We start from the raw sequence: 16572 nt of genomic DNA on the forward strand, positions 1-16572 counted from the left end.
AGCAGGGAAAGAGACAGAAAAATGAGGAGAAAATAGCTCTAACAGAGACTAATAATTGAAAAACTTTAGGATTCGTCCTGAAATGCAGGACAGGGTTTAGGATTTGAGCTTTGGGAAAGAGAAAACATCATGATCACAAAGAAAAAAATAAGGGATTAAAATACCGTAATTTATTTGTGCACGTCCTATCCCTGAATATTTCCTTCCTCTCAAATTCTAAGGAAAAATTTGAAAAATATATTTTTTATTCTGCTTAAGCCTCATCTCATCTTTTTTTAAACCTTAATGTAGCAGTCATGGCAACTAATAAAGTTCATGTAACAGGGTGTCAGAGAATGGGGCTCCATTGTTTTGAGTGTATCTCTTTGTAGGTAGTGATTGTATCTAGCGAGGGAAAAAATGTGACACTCATCTAATGAGCTTATTTGGTCTCATGAAGACTTTATTTCCAAGGTCACAAGAGATCTACACCCAATGGATAGGAGTCCGGTGAGGGGGGTTAGATCAAGAAGAAAAACAAAGTATTGAAAGGGGACGGGAGTTCTGAACACAGCTTAGGGGAACCTATGGAACTTGTCCTCACCAGGGCTCCAGGAATTTATTGCTGCATAGCAGAGTATTCCAGAAGTTGATGAATTAAAACAAGGATTATTTTTTATGAGTCAAAAATTAGTCGAGTTCTCTGTATTGTGTGGAGCTGATGACTGGGGTCACTCCATGCTACTCAGCATGACTGGGCTGGGCTGGAGGGTTCAAAGGCTTTCACACACATGCCTGGGCATGCTTCCTCTCCATGCTAACCCCGGCCTCTCGACATAGCTTCTCAAGCAGGGTAGTAGTCAGGCATCTTGTACGGTGGCACAGTGCTCAAAGAAGCCAAGGCAGAGGAATGACAGTCCTCTAAAAGGCCAGACCAAGATCTGACATAGATTCCCTTGCACAGTACTCTGTATTGGTCAAACTCTCACAAGGTAGCGCAGATTCATGGGGAGGGCAAATAGACCCCATCTCTCCATGGGAAGCTTGTCAAAGAATTTGCCACCATCACTAATCTGCTGCATCCAGCTGTGCTGGTAGTGTGTGTGCATGTATCTTTATGTACACTGAAAGAATGTATCTCTCTAAATACTTGAGGGCTGTTCATGCAATCTTGCCCTGGAAAACTTACTTCCCTTCCAAGCTGAAAATGAACTCATTTCCCCCTTTTATTTCAAAGGTATTGCCCTAAGCACATCTGGCACAGCACTTCAGACCTCAGGGAGGTGAAGTGATACCGTTTCAGTGACACAAGAAGATTTCCTACCTTCAGAGCTGTACCTCTAAGGAGTGGCCAGCCTGTGGGCTCCTGATCCAGGCTCAGACCCACCACCCACAGGGAGGAGGAGAGAGCGGGAATACTAATTGCTGTGATATTTTGAGGCTCAAGTTGAGTTTCTGCAGGAAACCCGGCTTTTCACCCTCAATAGTACCAGCCCCACCTTCCTCTTCTAACTTTGCAAGAATGGTGATAAGAATCTCTGGCTTCCAGGCTTGTTGTAGGCTTCCTGTTTCATTGACATGGAGAACAGCTGACTTTTCAATTCCTACAGGATTCAGGAGACACATTCTAGAAACAGAATGGTCTCTCCCTAGACGCATCAGGGTGGGGCAGTAGAGGCTCCATGAAATTGCAGAGTGCAAGGTTGGAAGGCAAAAGAGACCCATTATGCTAGAAGGTGGAGCGGGACAGGGTATGCAGTTAAACATAAGCCGGTGAGATTTGGGTATTAAAGCTATATTTGTGCTTACAGCTGCTGAACACCTGAGATGGGCAGGTTACTTGTAGTAGAGAACCAGTTAAAATAGAACATCAGCTGGCTACTGACCTAGCAAAAGAAAGAGAACACAATGGGAGAGAGATGGAAACTAATCCCCTTTATTCTGCTCCATCTACCTTACTTCACGTATACAGTTTGTGTTTCAATCCAACAGGGAGTGGGGGTAAGTATTCCTGAGCTCCAGTTACAAGGCTTTTGTAGATGTCCCCGGGGCATCCACAGAACAGCCTTGCTTCATGCCGTACACTAGGGCTGAGCAACCCAAACATTCCTTTCTCCCCTGGGTTATAAGTGCTTAAACTGTAAACCTGAAACTTGAAAGGAATGGAAATTCTTAATGGAAACATCATTTGTAAATCATCTCTTGCTAGTGGCCTCTTTTGGCTTATTTCTTTGAAATATGAACATCGTATTTCACTACAAATGGTACTTTCATGACGGGGAGAAATTATTTTTTTTTTTAAAAAGAAGCTATCTGATGATTTTATTTTAAACTTCAGTATGAATTGTATATAACTCTCTGTCCCTTAATGAGATGAAAACTTTTAATAACAATTGCTGTGAATTACAATGTACTTGAGACAATGCTGTATGTAATTTTTTCTTTCCTTTACTTTCTCCCTTTTAAGATGGCTTTTTCATATAGGTAAAAAAAAATCTGTAATATTCAGATGTATTATTTAAGGACAACTATAGCACTGAGAACATAATAAATTATTTGAATTAAAAATGATCTGACTGACAAAATGTTCCAATATACAGGAGGACACATTGAGAAACTGCAAGTATGTGTGGGGTATGGGTGCATGTGTATGTATTTATATGTGTGTATGAAAGAAAAATGTTAATAACCAATTTAACCACCCTTTTTATGAAAGTAATTCTATCAGATAACATGATAAAAAGTTAATTTATCTTTTGAAAAGAAAATAAAAACTGAAGAAAAGATCAGGAGTCATTGGGTAGACAAAGCATACAGCATACACTCAAAGCCCATCAATACATGAGTGGATTAATAAAATGTGGTATATGTATACCAGGGAATTCTACTGAGCCACAAAAAACAATGGTGATCTAGCACCTCTTATATTATCCCAGATGGAGCGTGAGCCCATTCTACTAAGTAAAGTGTCACAAGAATGGAAAACAAGCACAACATGTACTCACCATCGAATTGGTATTCACTGATCAACACTTATGTGCACATAGAGTAGTAACATTCACTGGGTGGTGGGTAGGTGGGAGGGGGAGGAGGAGATGAGTATATACACACCTAATGGTATGGTGAGCACCGTCTGGGGAATGGACATGCTTGACGCTCTGACTCAGGTGGGGCAAAGGCAATATATGTAACCTAAACATTTGTACCCCCATAATATGCTGAAATAAAAAAAAATCTACCTGGCAGATGTGGATACATGTTTGAAGCTCAGGAAAGAAGTCTTAATTGGAGACAGAGAAATCAATATGTTAATTATCCTTGAAAGCTCCGATGTGGATAAATGTAGATGGACAAAAGGAAAACAGAATCCCATGGGAATGCCAACCTTGAAGGGCAGGCATAGCCAGAGAACTCCTGGAGAAGGCAGGGAAGATGCTGTCAGCAAAGTCTCTGTATTTCTCAGGTAGCTGTGGGCTTTTTTGTCATCCTTTGGTAGCTGGACAGCCCATAGCATAATGTTGAGACATGTTCGTTGACCTTTCTGCTCTCAAATTGGCAATGTAGACCTCCCCTATGGCTCAGTCTATCCACCCTGGGATTTATAGATCAGCCTGTCCACATGGGCATTCACTCTCTTCTTGGGTGAACAATACCTAAATGAAAGATGAAGCCAGAAAGGAATATTTTTCCTTTTCTTGGGCAAATCCAGGCTTTCATTGATCTACTCCATTTCTTTCTCCTTTCACAAGGAACTGATGATTCATTCGTTATCAAAAGGCATACCCTTTGAGTTCTGCACCTTGAACTACTGTGCCAAGAGTGGAAACAGACAGTCACAATTCATCTCCACTGAACCACCTGGTGCCCCAGTTTGCTGGAGTTATGGTTGATCCAAGGCTGGTCTAAGCATGGGTCCATTTATATGCCATTTTCCAACCTGCACAGCTAGTTTTAGCAGTCTCCTTGATATCATAAATGTGATAAGATTAAGTGAATTAACACAGAGATGGAGATGACATTGGCCATATCTCCTGATATCATTTTCTTCAATTTAAATACACACACACACACACACACACACACCCCATACACACACACACACATACACACCTACACACACACCCCCCCCCCCCAGATAAGGCAGTTGCTCTCAGGAGTGATATTCAAATGGTGATAAATATACAGGGACCAAAAAAAAAAAAAAAAAAAAAAAACAAGATAAACAACATAATTCAAATAGCAACTGGTCTGGAGAACTTTACGGTATGAGGCTGGTATGAGAACTATCTTCGGATAGTGTGGTCAAGGGGGCCTCTCTGTGGACAGGCCTCCCACGTTCAGGCTTTCTGGAGAAAGTTGGCCATATGAGAAGAAAGTTCCAGATGGAAAGAAGAGGCAGCAAGGTAACCCGCAGAGGTGGCCTGTGTGGCTGGAGTAGAGTGAGTGACGTGAATGAATTGGAAGAAACAGGCAGAGATGGAGACAGAGGCCAAAGTTTGGATCATGCCCTGTTTGGATTTTCTCCAAAAGACATTGGAGTGTTTTGACATGGAGAGGGGAGGTGTTAACGATGAAAACCTGAAAAATGTTTTTGAGAAGTTCGCTCTGGCTTCTGTGTGGAGTGCCGTTAGCAGGGAGGCTGGTCAGGCACAGCTGGGGCCTGGAGATGGTGGGTCAGGGCTGTGGGGGCGACAGGAAGCACAGTGCGCACATCTGGACTGCACTGGGGACGCAGAGCTGACAGGCCTTGCTGACAGACTGGATGTGGGCGTGAGGGAAGGAGGAGTTCAGGAATGACTTCCACTTGGAATCGCAGCTTGAGCAACTACACGGATGGCGATGCAGAAGAGATGTTAGCCTGGTGGGATGATTCTAAGTCCTGAAGTTTAGATAAGTTTAAATGACTCTTAGGACACGGGGCTTCAAGTGCCTCTGACTGCATCCCTCTTTTTGTTTCTAGGGTCAAAGAAGCAACAAGAAAAATGGGTATCTGCTGCCGGGGTTGACGTGTAGACGGTAGAGGACCAGCGGAGCAGAACTCAGACACAGGACACTGGATACTGTGTCAAGAGCTCAGGAACTGGGGGTCTGCAGAGGACAGCTGGCACGGCCCAGGCAAGTGCCAGCAGCTCACTGGGGTATCGGCAAGATGGCAGCCTGGCTTCTGTGTACAAAGAGGATAGGGGCATTTCAGAATTAAGATGGAGATGCCAGTTATACCCAGACAGACAGATTATATAACTGTCTACAAAAATGCCATACTGGCCAGGCACGGTGGCTCACGTCTATAATCCTAGCACTCCGGGAGGCTGAGGCAGGAGGATTGCTTGAGGTCAGGAGTTCGAAACCAGCCTGAGCAAGAGTGAGACCCCATCTCTACTACAAATAGAAAGAGATTAATTGGCCAACTAATATATATATAGAAAAAATTAGCCGGGCATGGTGGCACATGCCTGTAGTCCCAGCTACTTGGGAGGTTGAGGCAGGAGGATTGCTTGAGCCCAGGAGTTTGAGGTTGCTGTGAGCTAGGCTGATGCCATAGCACTCACTCTAACCTAGGCAACAAAGTGAGACTCTGTCTCAAAAAAAAAAAAATGCCATATTGACTGGAGACACAGGTTACCCCAGATCTTCCCCTGTCCCCACGTGCTTACAGGAAGACGCCTAGAAACAGCTTCGCAGTTATGTTTTCTACTGCCATGTGCAGCTTGGACTGAGAGACTTCCACTGTGAAGCTTGGGGCACCTCTTCTAAAGCCATAAACCCCAGATACCTCTGCAGGAAAGGAGGCAGAATTCATAGAGCTTCTGCTCTTGCACCTTCACTCAGGTGGAAGGTTCTGGCAGGAGGGGTCAGTGTAGGTCATGGGATAGAAATCAGCATAATGGGCTCTGCCACAGCACTGAGACTCAAGACCGAGCCTGCTGCCCAAGGAGTGGAAAAGATACATGTTCTAGAACCTGCTGCTGAAGCATGATCCACAGACCAACAGTGTTGGCACAGCCAGGGAGCTTGTGAGGAACGGCAGACCTTGCAGCAAATCACCTGGGGGGTCTGCTCGAGGCCGGGCGCTCATTCATTCAGGAGGTCTGGGGTGAATCTGAGATTCTGCCCCTCTCCCTGCTGACACTGCTGCTGCCTGTCCTACAACAGCAAGGCTCTAGGACACCTGGTCCATCCAGTACTGGTTACTCTCTCTGTTTTTGAGCAAGTTCTTTTAAAATTGGCAAATACGGTTAGATGATCTCATGAAATCCATCTCCTTATCCTGGGGACTAAGAACATTGGAGCCAATGAGGAAAGGGAAACGGTAGGGGAGGCAGCAGTAGGTGGGGAGTGGAAAATTACTAGTAGTTGTTCTAGAACCAACTGTGTGTGCATGAATCTCAGAACGCCTGTCTTCTAGTGCCCAATTCTAGATACATCTCTTAGGTGCTCTATATTGTTAGAACTACTGTTTATCGTCATTCCCATTATTATAGCGGCATGGCAATTAGGATACAAGACGGTGGAGAAGGTGTCAGCAAGACAGCTCCCCTGCTTGCTGCTTGTGTGACCCCAGACAAGTCACTTAGCCTCTGAGCTTCGGTTTTCTCATCTGTAAAATGACCAGAGTAATTATGCCTCCCTCACCGAGCAGTTGCGAGACTGAAATGGAGTTACAGAGATTATGAGGTTAACTAGTTACGATGTGTTCAGATGTAATTGTTGATGCTGCTGTTACCAAGCATTGTACTGCATGGGCATGCTTGTCCTGGAGTGGGCTTGGATGCCTTTTCCTTCAACAGTAGTGAGAAATTGAATCTTTGATGTTAGGATACAAATTCTAAAAACAGGTCAGAACAAGGGAATTACCGTAACAAACTAAGCAGTTTGTCTGACGAATGTAGGAGGGCTCTCAGAATAAATGCACATGCTCTCAGGGGACTCTGGAGAAGGGTCTGCTGGGTTTGAGTGACCTTACTTTACTATTTGCCCCTTATTAATTGATGAGCCCACAGGTGGGCTCTCTGGCATTGGCCCAGGCTCTCTGGCTAGAGCCTGGCCCCGTGCCTGGTTCACGGGACTCACCTGATGGCAAAGTCCTATGTGGTACTGCTGATTTAGGTGAAAATAAATGATGCTTTCAAAAGGGGACAGAAAAGAATACTTAGCAACTGACAAGAAAGTGAGGACTTCCAACACCTGCAGAAATTCCATTACTTCCCTCTCCTGCTTGTTAAACTCTGGAATAGAAGGTAGGAGAAGCAGGGAACTAAAATCTGATTAAAAGTACTCTGTGAGTCCATTTCAGATGCTATTATCCCATTTCGTTTTCACAACAACATTATGGGTTAGGTAAAATTTCCACTGTTTTAGAATTGAGGAGACCGAAGCTCATAGATGTTAAATTGCATGTTTGCATAAGCTCACACAGCTCATAAATTATGGGGCTGCGATTCAAACCCAGGTCTGGCCTGACTCCAAAACCCATAGTCTTTCCATAATATTTGCTGCTTCCTGAAAAGGATACCGACGTAAGAGATGAACAGTAGCTATACGAACAGTGTCAATACACTGTGGATTCCGAACGCTTTACTTAAGGCAATTGCTCTCAAACCTTAGCATGCATCAAAATTACTGGGAGGGCTTGTGAAAACATAGATTGCCGGGCTCACCTTCAGAGTTTCTGAGTCAGTCTGTCTGGTGTGGGACAAGACAGTTTGCCTTTCTAACGAGGTCCCAGGCGATGCGGATGCTGCTGGTCCGAGGACCGCACTTTGAGAACCACTGGCTTACGGTTGTGGTCCTTGAACTTGGCTGGACATGGGAATCATATGGGTAGTTTAAAAAATCCCAATGCCCAGGCTAAACACCATGTCGATTACATCAGAATCTTTAGGAGTGGGACCAAGGCATTAGTGTTTTTTAAAACTCTCTCCAGGTGATTCAGGTGCATTGACAAGTTTGAGAACCTGTATCGACACGATGAGCAGTGAGTTAGCTGTGTATAGGCAGGCATGAGCATTTGTGGGATGCCAGTGGATGTTATTCTTAAAGTTATGGTACGGGAGGAAGAACGAAATTGTTTTCTGGGGAGGCTTCTTGGACGGAGAAACCCTCTCAAAATTCACAAATGGGAAATCCGGTAAGAAAAATCCCTACTCCACCGTGTTTTCTATTTCCTATTCCATTTCAAAGAAAACCAGTAGCCCGCTTACTCCCTCCAGCTTCTGTGAGTGACTTCTTTACAACTCTCCCGCTCTCGGGGCTGGAGCCTGTGATTTAGAAGAAACAGAATACAAATTAAGCCTAACTGCAGCCTACAGCTCATAAACTAAAAGTAAGCAAACTTGATTATGCTAATGCCATGCAGTGCAGCTTGACAACACCCGCACTTTGTAGTATATTTAAAATCAGAAATGCGCGTTGTGCTCTTTCCCCCTAGTCCCTCAAGCCTTTGTTGCTACACTGCTTCCCTGCTTTTTCACTCATACACTAGAAGCTTATGGGTTCTTAATTTTTAATAAATGAGATATTGATTTGTTTTGCAAAATGCTCCAGCAGGTAAACTTTAATTGACTGTTCCGAAAGACCCAGGTTATAAAAAAGCTATCAGACCCCACAATTACACTTTGAGTTTTTTCCTTCTAACTTAAGAGGAGACATTAAAAAGCATCCGTGCCTCGGTGGCATTCCCTCAGAATCACTCAGCCTCCTTAAGAACAGAAGCTTTGCTCACTCACTCCCAGAGGAGCTGTCCAGTAGAACCCTGAGCTCCCGCATACAGATGTTTCCAGAGTGAGTTTTCATCTCAGACACTTCAGCTTGGCTTGGGGGCTCAGCGCTGTCCAGGATTGCGCATTTGGGAGGGGAAAAAAAAAAGCAGCAATTTTCTAGGGCAGATAGGAGTCAACTGCTTTATGCCGATCAAAGAAAGAGTGAGGTTTCTGAATGTAAAAGGATTACTAGGGTCTCCTGGCCAGCTCACTCCAGGAGAACTCTACGACATATCCTGTAAAATCACATCTTTGCTCTGCAACTTATTGACATGGCTTGCTTGTTGACGACAAAGAAGTGAAACAGGGGATGTGTCAGGTCGGAGGTTAGAGGATCATCTGGGTACCACACTCCACACTATGAAATGCCATATTTTTTCGTCAGATAATTAAGCATTAACTTTTGACACTAAAATTAAAAACATGGCTATTAAACGAATGCACGAAGCCACCAGGTTAAACAGAGAAGCCCTATTGGTAGTCGCATTCTTAGTCCTCAGGCTACGCCTTTGGGTTTTGAGGCATGGACTGAAATGTTCATTTTTCCAAATATGGCGAAAAATCAGCACTTAACACCATCAGTAAGTCCTAAACGGTTTAAGAGTAAGTTCATTCAGGAGGCCCCACGTTCAGACTACGGTAACAGTCTAAGTGGCCCTCAAGCTGTTCCCAACCACATGCTCTACAGACATCCCAAACAGATTAGTGCCAGCATTTGGTCGTGGGAACACGTAATTGCCTGCTTACTGTTTCTTTAATTTGATTACCACCTTCCTCCAGTTTGGCCTACCTGCTGTAATAGTGGTTATCCTGTCAAAACGAATTATTTCATGCTGTGCAAAGATTCAGTTGGGGCAGCATATGGTGCTATGCAAATTAGTAAGGGTGATGCAAATCACTTCAAGTAGAACCTACAAAGGCTGACACTGGCTGATACCATCAATCCAGGGAACCCCAATTAAACTGACTGCCAAACAATGACTATTCCCTGGTAGGTGAAGCTAATACGATTTTCTTTGTTTTCTCCAAACACACACATATGCACTCACTTTTGTATTTTTGTAAAAATGATAGCTGCTTATGGAAAAAAAATTCAAGCACTACAGAGTCCAAAGAGCGAAGTAAGCAAAGCAAAGAAATCATGTGAAGGCACCCTAGCTAGAAATAGCCTCTCAGAGGCACTTTAGGAAACTTTAGGGAACATAATTCTGGAAATACATACACAGATGGAAGGAGGTTAAGGAAGCAAATTCCACAAAAATGAAGTTACTATGCAAGCCATTTTTATTAAAATGTATTAAGTTTAATTTACCTAAAAGTCAGCAGGATATAAGCAAATAAAGTAAAATGAAACATATTTGGTCTTTAGATAAAAATTTTTGAGTTTCCAAAAGATGCCCATAATTCAAAGGGAACATTCTGGATAAACATTAAGAGATTGACAATCATTTCAAAAAGAAAACTCCCTGCTTTGACTTTACACAGTGTTTATTGATCGTTACTATTAATTATAAGGAAATTAGCATCCTGCTCTTTCTCTCCATCTCATGATTATTATTAGTTCTATGCTATTCAGTCCAGCTGTAACATTTTTGAGATCTGTAGCAACAGTAAAATAAAAACTTACTTACTCTATGCTTAAATATTTAAATGTTAAAAATGCTGTTAAATGAAATATACTTTATTCTTCTACCTTGACAAATATACCTTCAAACTAACAAAATTGAAAAGCATGTGCTAAATGATAGTTTTTTATGTAGCTAACAATTGGGAAATATTATAGAAAAGTGATTTTCTAATAAAGTAGGAATAAATATAATATAATAAATATAATTATCTTTATTCCTACTGTTGTGTTTCAAAGTTTAAATAAGTCATGAAATAAAAGCTTACATAATTTACTATTATGTGTTTTTTTGTATTTTAGTGAAATCACATATGTTTTTATAATTGAGATTTTAACATAATTTATTTTCTACTGGTAGTAATGCAGCAAAGGATTTAAAATAAGATGTAATTTTCATATAATATATGAATATGTTTAAACCAACAGTATAAATTAGACATAAAATTTAAAAAGCCAAAATTACTTTTCATATGGATTTTCACCTGGATGGTCAATTATAGTTTATCATTGAATGTTGTCATAGAGAAATTTGAAGCCACTCAGATTTTTTTTCTTGTATTTATAATAATTTGCTAAGATTGTTGCTTTATACCCTGAATTACCTTGATTATATACTTTTGTATCAGTTTTTTTGTTGACACAATGTGCTACTTTATGTAGCCTGACAGACAGTAAATGCCATGTAATATCTTGCTGTTACTGCCAACATTTCTGTAAGTTTTTCTTTTAGTATATCTTTGAATATTTTAAGACCTCATTTTTTTTTTTGTAGCACATGTGAGAGCCTGTATAGTGTAGCAGTTGAGAACATGGACCCTCGCCAGGCTACAGATTTCAAATCTCAGCTCTTACAGCTTGCCTCTAAGTGATCGTGATAATTTACTGAGCCTCTTTGTGTTTTGTTTTCCTCACCTATGAAATGGAGGCCTACTTTGATCAGGCTTTTATAAAGAATAAATGAGTTAATACATCCTTAAAAAAATGTCTGAGATATAGGAAGCACAATATAAACATCAGCTATTATTATGTATAAACACCAGTACTATATGTAGTATATATAACATATATATGATAAATTGTGTATGTTATGTGTATCATTGCCTTTCTCTGCTTTATATATTTATCATTATATTGCTACCATTTTTTTAAATTAAAGATTAAAATTGAAATATTTTATTGTTATTCTAAGATAATTTCCCCAGGTGTATTATCCTTGTCTCTGACAATGCTTATATCCAATTTTTATCTATTCTTTGTTTATGTGGCATTCTTCTTTGAAATAGTTCTATTTTCTCTTCCATTTCTTTTTTGTGCTCTGCCAGCTTAGATTTCAACTTTTTAGCTGTTTTATAATCTTTCCTTTGATCTTCCTCACGTCTTTTGTTTTTGAGCTTCCCCCTCAGGAAAGTCTATACCATCTTTCATTTTTCTAAGACTCTAGGGTACTATTTTGTGAACTCTCTTCTGTTTTCTGTGATAATGAATGGATTTATACTTACTTGGTAGCAAATGACAGACACAACTCAAACTAACTTAGCATAAAGGCAAATTTATTTGCTCCTATTACTGAAAACTCCAAAAGTAATGTAGATTTAGGAGCATGTAAGATCTCAGCTGATCTCTTGAGCTCTCTGCAAGTGGCTGCCATGATCGCTGCCATATTCTACTGCTTAGCAACCCAGCTAAGAAAAGAGCATATTTTCCCAGAGTGCCGGTAGGGAAATTTTAGAGAAGGCTCTGGTTGGCCCAGGATCAGTCACATGCCCATCCCTAAAGGTATTGGTCTGGCTAGATAAAGGGTTATTGACCAGATTTGGATCACATATGTCTGGCAAGAGAAGTACAAGAGAATAACTGGTAATCATGTCTGAAGCATATGAAATGAGAGTGGGTTAGTTCCCCCAAAGAAAAGTGGGTACTATCACTAACTTTAGGAGAAGGAAAACATTGACTATATGCCTTTGCTTATGCTCCTTCCCTGCTTTCCCACCACAAGAATCATTGCATAAGTTCTAGACTGGCTCTTTTCTGTTTAATGGTAATCTTTGTATGAGGCTATCTCCATTGAGGGCAGCTGGAATATTACCTAGGGGGCAGGAGGAGTGAACTGGCCAAGTTCATGGTTTTAGCTGGGACATACTATCTTGATCATTTTCTCACTAAATTTACTACACCTCTCCAAGGACAAATCATCCCCCAGTTTTCAGCAGTCCCACCTCCTGGGAAAGCAGGAAGTCAATGAAGTTCACAGTAACATCACCAAAGTCTCTAGACCATCCATGTGATTATTGCTTCCCTTCCTCTTTCATCTGGTTGTGTTTCCAACAGCCTCCCTTCCATATCAGACCCTTCAGCATGTCTGAGCAGTTTTTCCTTTCTATCCACCTACCATTTTGATCAGGAAGAAATATTTCCACCCCCCCAACCTTCTGGTGGCCCATTCAGGCCCCTCAATCATTGGATAAACCTTTTAGGATTGTGACATGTTTAGAGAAATCTATATTCTCCTTATAGTCTAAAGTAATGTGTATTGGTTTTCAGTGATCTCTTACATTTTATCCCAAATTTTATTGTATTGGTGTCTGACCCTCTTTAGCAAATCACTCCAAAACTTGGAGGCATAAAATAATAAATATTTACTATTTATGGTTTTTTGGGTCTCTCGTGAAGTTGTAGTCAACATATCTTCTGGGCGTGCTTGATAGTGCACTGAGGGCTCTATAGAGCTGGAGGGTCCACTTCCAAGATGATTCACTAACAGAGCAGTTGGCAAGAGGTCTTAGGCCTTCACCACATTAGCCTTTCCATAGTCTGCCCCAATCCTCATGTTATGACAGCTGGCATTCCCCAGTGCCAGTGATCCAAGCGTACCAGCTAGAAACCACACTGTCTTTTATGACCTTGCTTCAGGAATTGCACTCTGTCATTTCTGCAGTATCCTATTGGTTACACAAGTTACCCCTATTCCATGTGGGAGAAAATGCTAACAAGGGTGGGACTCCTGGGGCCATCTTGGAGGCTGGCTACCACCGGCAGATGGTACTCCTGGTTTAATAACAGAAATGGCTTCAGAGTTTCGCTCTATCACTTAACAGCTATTTGACATTTTTGTTATTATAGAATGGGACGACAATATCATCCAAATTTGGAGATAAATGCAATGCATATTGTGGCCTTGACTAAGACAAGTTTAATGTAAAACCTGCATCAGTATATAGGAACCTGCCTTGTGTAGAAGCAGGTCCCTATCAGCGTCCAGGAATATCCCAGTTTGGAGTCATATTCATCATGTTCTTGCATAAGCAAAAGAGGAAACCACTAATCTCGTGTAAGCCAGTACTCCCCTCCCTTTTGAACCAAGTAAGGAGGACATATTCAAAAGATGTACTGCCAGCTCCCGAGGCCCCTGGCTGAAGGGACACTTTTCCACCTACACATGTTCTTCTTTAGAACTGGGGGCCTGGCCACCACCCAACACTCTCTAGGCCAGATAAAGTTTCTTTCACCTCTGTATCTGGCCTGTACATACCATCCTCAGGCAGAGCCAGTCCCCAGCACAATGTTGAAACCTCCCTTGTCTGCACCTTCCTCTCTATGCACCCAACTCTCAGCCCCCCCAGGTGCCTCCTTTGTTTTCTTTCCTCGCAGGTCTTGTTTTCAGCTAGCTGTCATTTATCTGTCAACAAATTGCCTGGAGGTATTACTGATGGATTGTACATATCTCACTCAGAGGCACTGCATTTTAATATGGCATACTTAAGGCAAAGACATCTTCAATACCCAAAGGAATAAATCCTAAACATTAAATTTTAAGCATCATGGCTGAAAAGGGCACTAAATATGATCAAGTAGAGATCTAGATAGTTAAGCAACCCTAATCTTGGCTCTTAAAATCACTGGCCACAGGTCCAGCCTGCTTTGGGAGCTTAATCTTCTTCATCCCTTCCCTCTCCTCCCTCTCCATTCACAGCTTGGTTTCCAAACCCAGAGCTCACACACCATTTCTCCTCTAGAGCCCATTCTAGCTCCCCTGGACAGCTTCTCAGATCCACTTGTGCCTTCCCTGAAAAATGCCTTTCCATCTGATCTCTACCTTTATTCTAGCTGTGCCTTTCTCATCCTTTTTCCTCTCTTCCCTGAATTTCAAAATTTGATTCATCCTCTAAGTTGCAACATGAATATCCTCCTCTGTGAAGACTTCCTCCAAATTCTCAATTCCCCCAAGGCCAATCTCATTGACATCTACCTCCCAGGACTCTCCCCCATCCTTGACTACTACCCTCAGAAGACTTCAAATGGAGCACAGGCTTCAAAATGCTAATTAGCTGTTCCTGGAGGGAAGTCACAGAGGATCACTGGCTCCTGGCCAACTTGGTGTGTTTAGCTCCTAGCACAAGCTTTGGCACTTTGGCACCCAATAAAAGCCTCATGGGTTTGTTTGTTTGTTTTTACTTTCTAAAAGAATGGTACTTATAGTTTCTATCATTAATTAGCTTTGTGCTCTTGGCCAAATCATTTCCCTTTCTCTGGGCCTCAGCATCTTCCTTTTTAATATGAGGACACTAAACAAGGATTGTCATAAGGCCTTTTCCAATTATAAAATGCTATGCAACAGCTTCAGCGTCATGGCCCAATCTCTCCAAGGTGAAGAATTAATATTTTCTTCATAGTGTGATAAGAAGAGTGGGTTTGTTTTTTAGAGTAGTGTTGACATATGTTTGTGCAAATAAATTAACATTCCCATCTCTACTGACTCATTTTGCCTGGAACACAAGTCCACATACCAAGGAGAACTGAGAAGGGTGATGAGAGAAATGTTTTCCAATTCATCAAGATAGGAGTACCACACCCCATCTTTACTTCATGGTTGTAGCCATGGTCAGCCTCCCTCTGCTGAATGGAAAAGGGATGACTTCTGGATGACTTCCCTGGGCAGCATGGGGTCAAGGACAGCTGCTGAATCATTAGGAGATATCATCACACCTGCCCTTCTCCTGGTTGTCTTTGCTTATTGTTACAACTGAAATGAAGAAGAAACCCTGAATGGAATGTGAAGCTGAGAGGGGCATAGCTCTGTGACCATGACCACAGAAAGAGATAAATGTAGACTCTGTGGGTGCTGGGCCCCGATCCCCTTAACCAACTGGACCTATGAGCTCACCTACAATGAGGGGTAGCAGATAATGACTCACAGCTGCCTCCTTCTCCTGATAACTGTCCTCAGAGGACAGGAGCCACCTTGCCAGCAAGATAAGCATCCTCTCTGGAGGCCCACAGCCAATGCCTGATGGACACAGAGTATAAACATCAATCTCCTTGCCTACAAGGGGGTGGATAATCTGTATGGCATGGACTCCAGAACCTTCCTGTGGATCAGACCAACTCTAGGCTTTACCCAAGACCACATCCTGGCTAGGCTTCTCCCCCTGCCCTACCCCATGTCAGGCTGTTTCTAAGGAACCCAACCTAAGCTAATCAGCTCATCTTTCCTCAGTCTGCTATTCCATATAACCCCCTTCTAGAAAAGCCATTTTAGCTGGTAGGCAGACTGCTTTGCTGCACAGCTGCCCTGTGGAGGTTTTGTGTAATCCTAACAATATTCCTCTGTGGCTGATTTATGTTTAAAGGGCGAGTGAGTCTCTAGTAGACATTTTCAGATCATTGGGAAGGAGGACACGAAGCAATGTGGAATAGTAGAGGGAGTACTGGTGTGGCAGTGAGCTGGAACTGGGTCCGGCTCTACACCCAACGGTCTTCTACACCGAGGGTCAGCTGGTGTAGCTCCCGAGTCACAGTGGACTCCTCTGTCAAGTGGAGAGAGGGCAGAGATGAGCCCTAAAAGCCCTTTGTGTTCTGCCATCCATCCTACAGCTTTAGGATTCATACTCCTTTTTCCATTTTTACCCGGAGGGAACATGCACAAAGAGATGCATGTTTGCTGGAAGTGATATGTGGATGGAGTAGACCCTAACTCCATTATTCATTTTCTATCTCCAAAGCAGAAAAGCCACACATGTATTTTAGTGATATTTATTCAGCACACGGTGCATTCAAAGAACTGGTTTTGAATAAAATGGTCTAAGCGCCTACTTTTTGGTGGGAAACTGGCAGCAAGAAAACTTCCTCATTTTACACTGGCAACCCCTCAACATCTGCTCATCTTGGCGGTTGGCATTCACGAAACTATGTCAGAGTCTGTTGAAAAAC

This window comes from Microcebus murinus, chromosome 6, assembly GCF_040939455.1.
Source record: "Microcebus murinus isolate Inina chromosome 6, M.murinus_Inina_mat1.0, whole genome shotgun sequence".
Lineage (NCBI taxonomy): Eukaryota > Metazoa > Chordata > Mammalia > Primates > Cheirogaleidae > Microcebus > Microcebus murinus.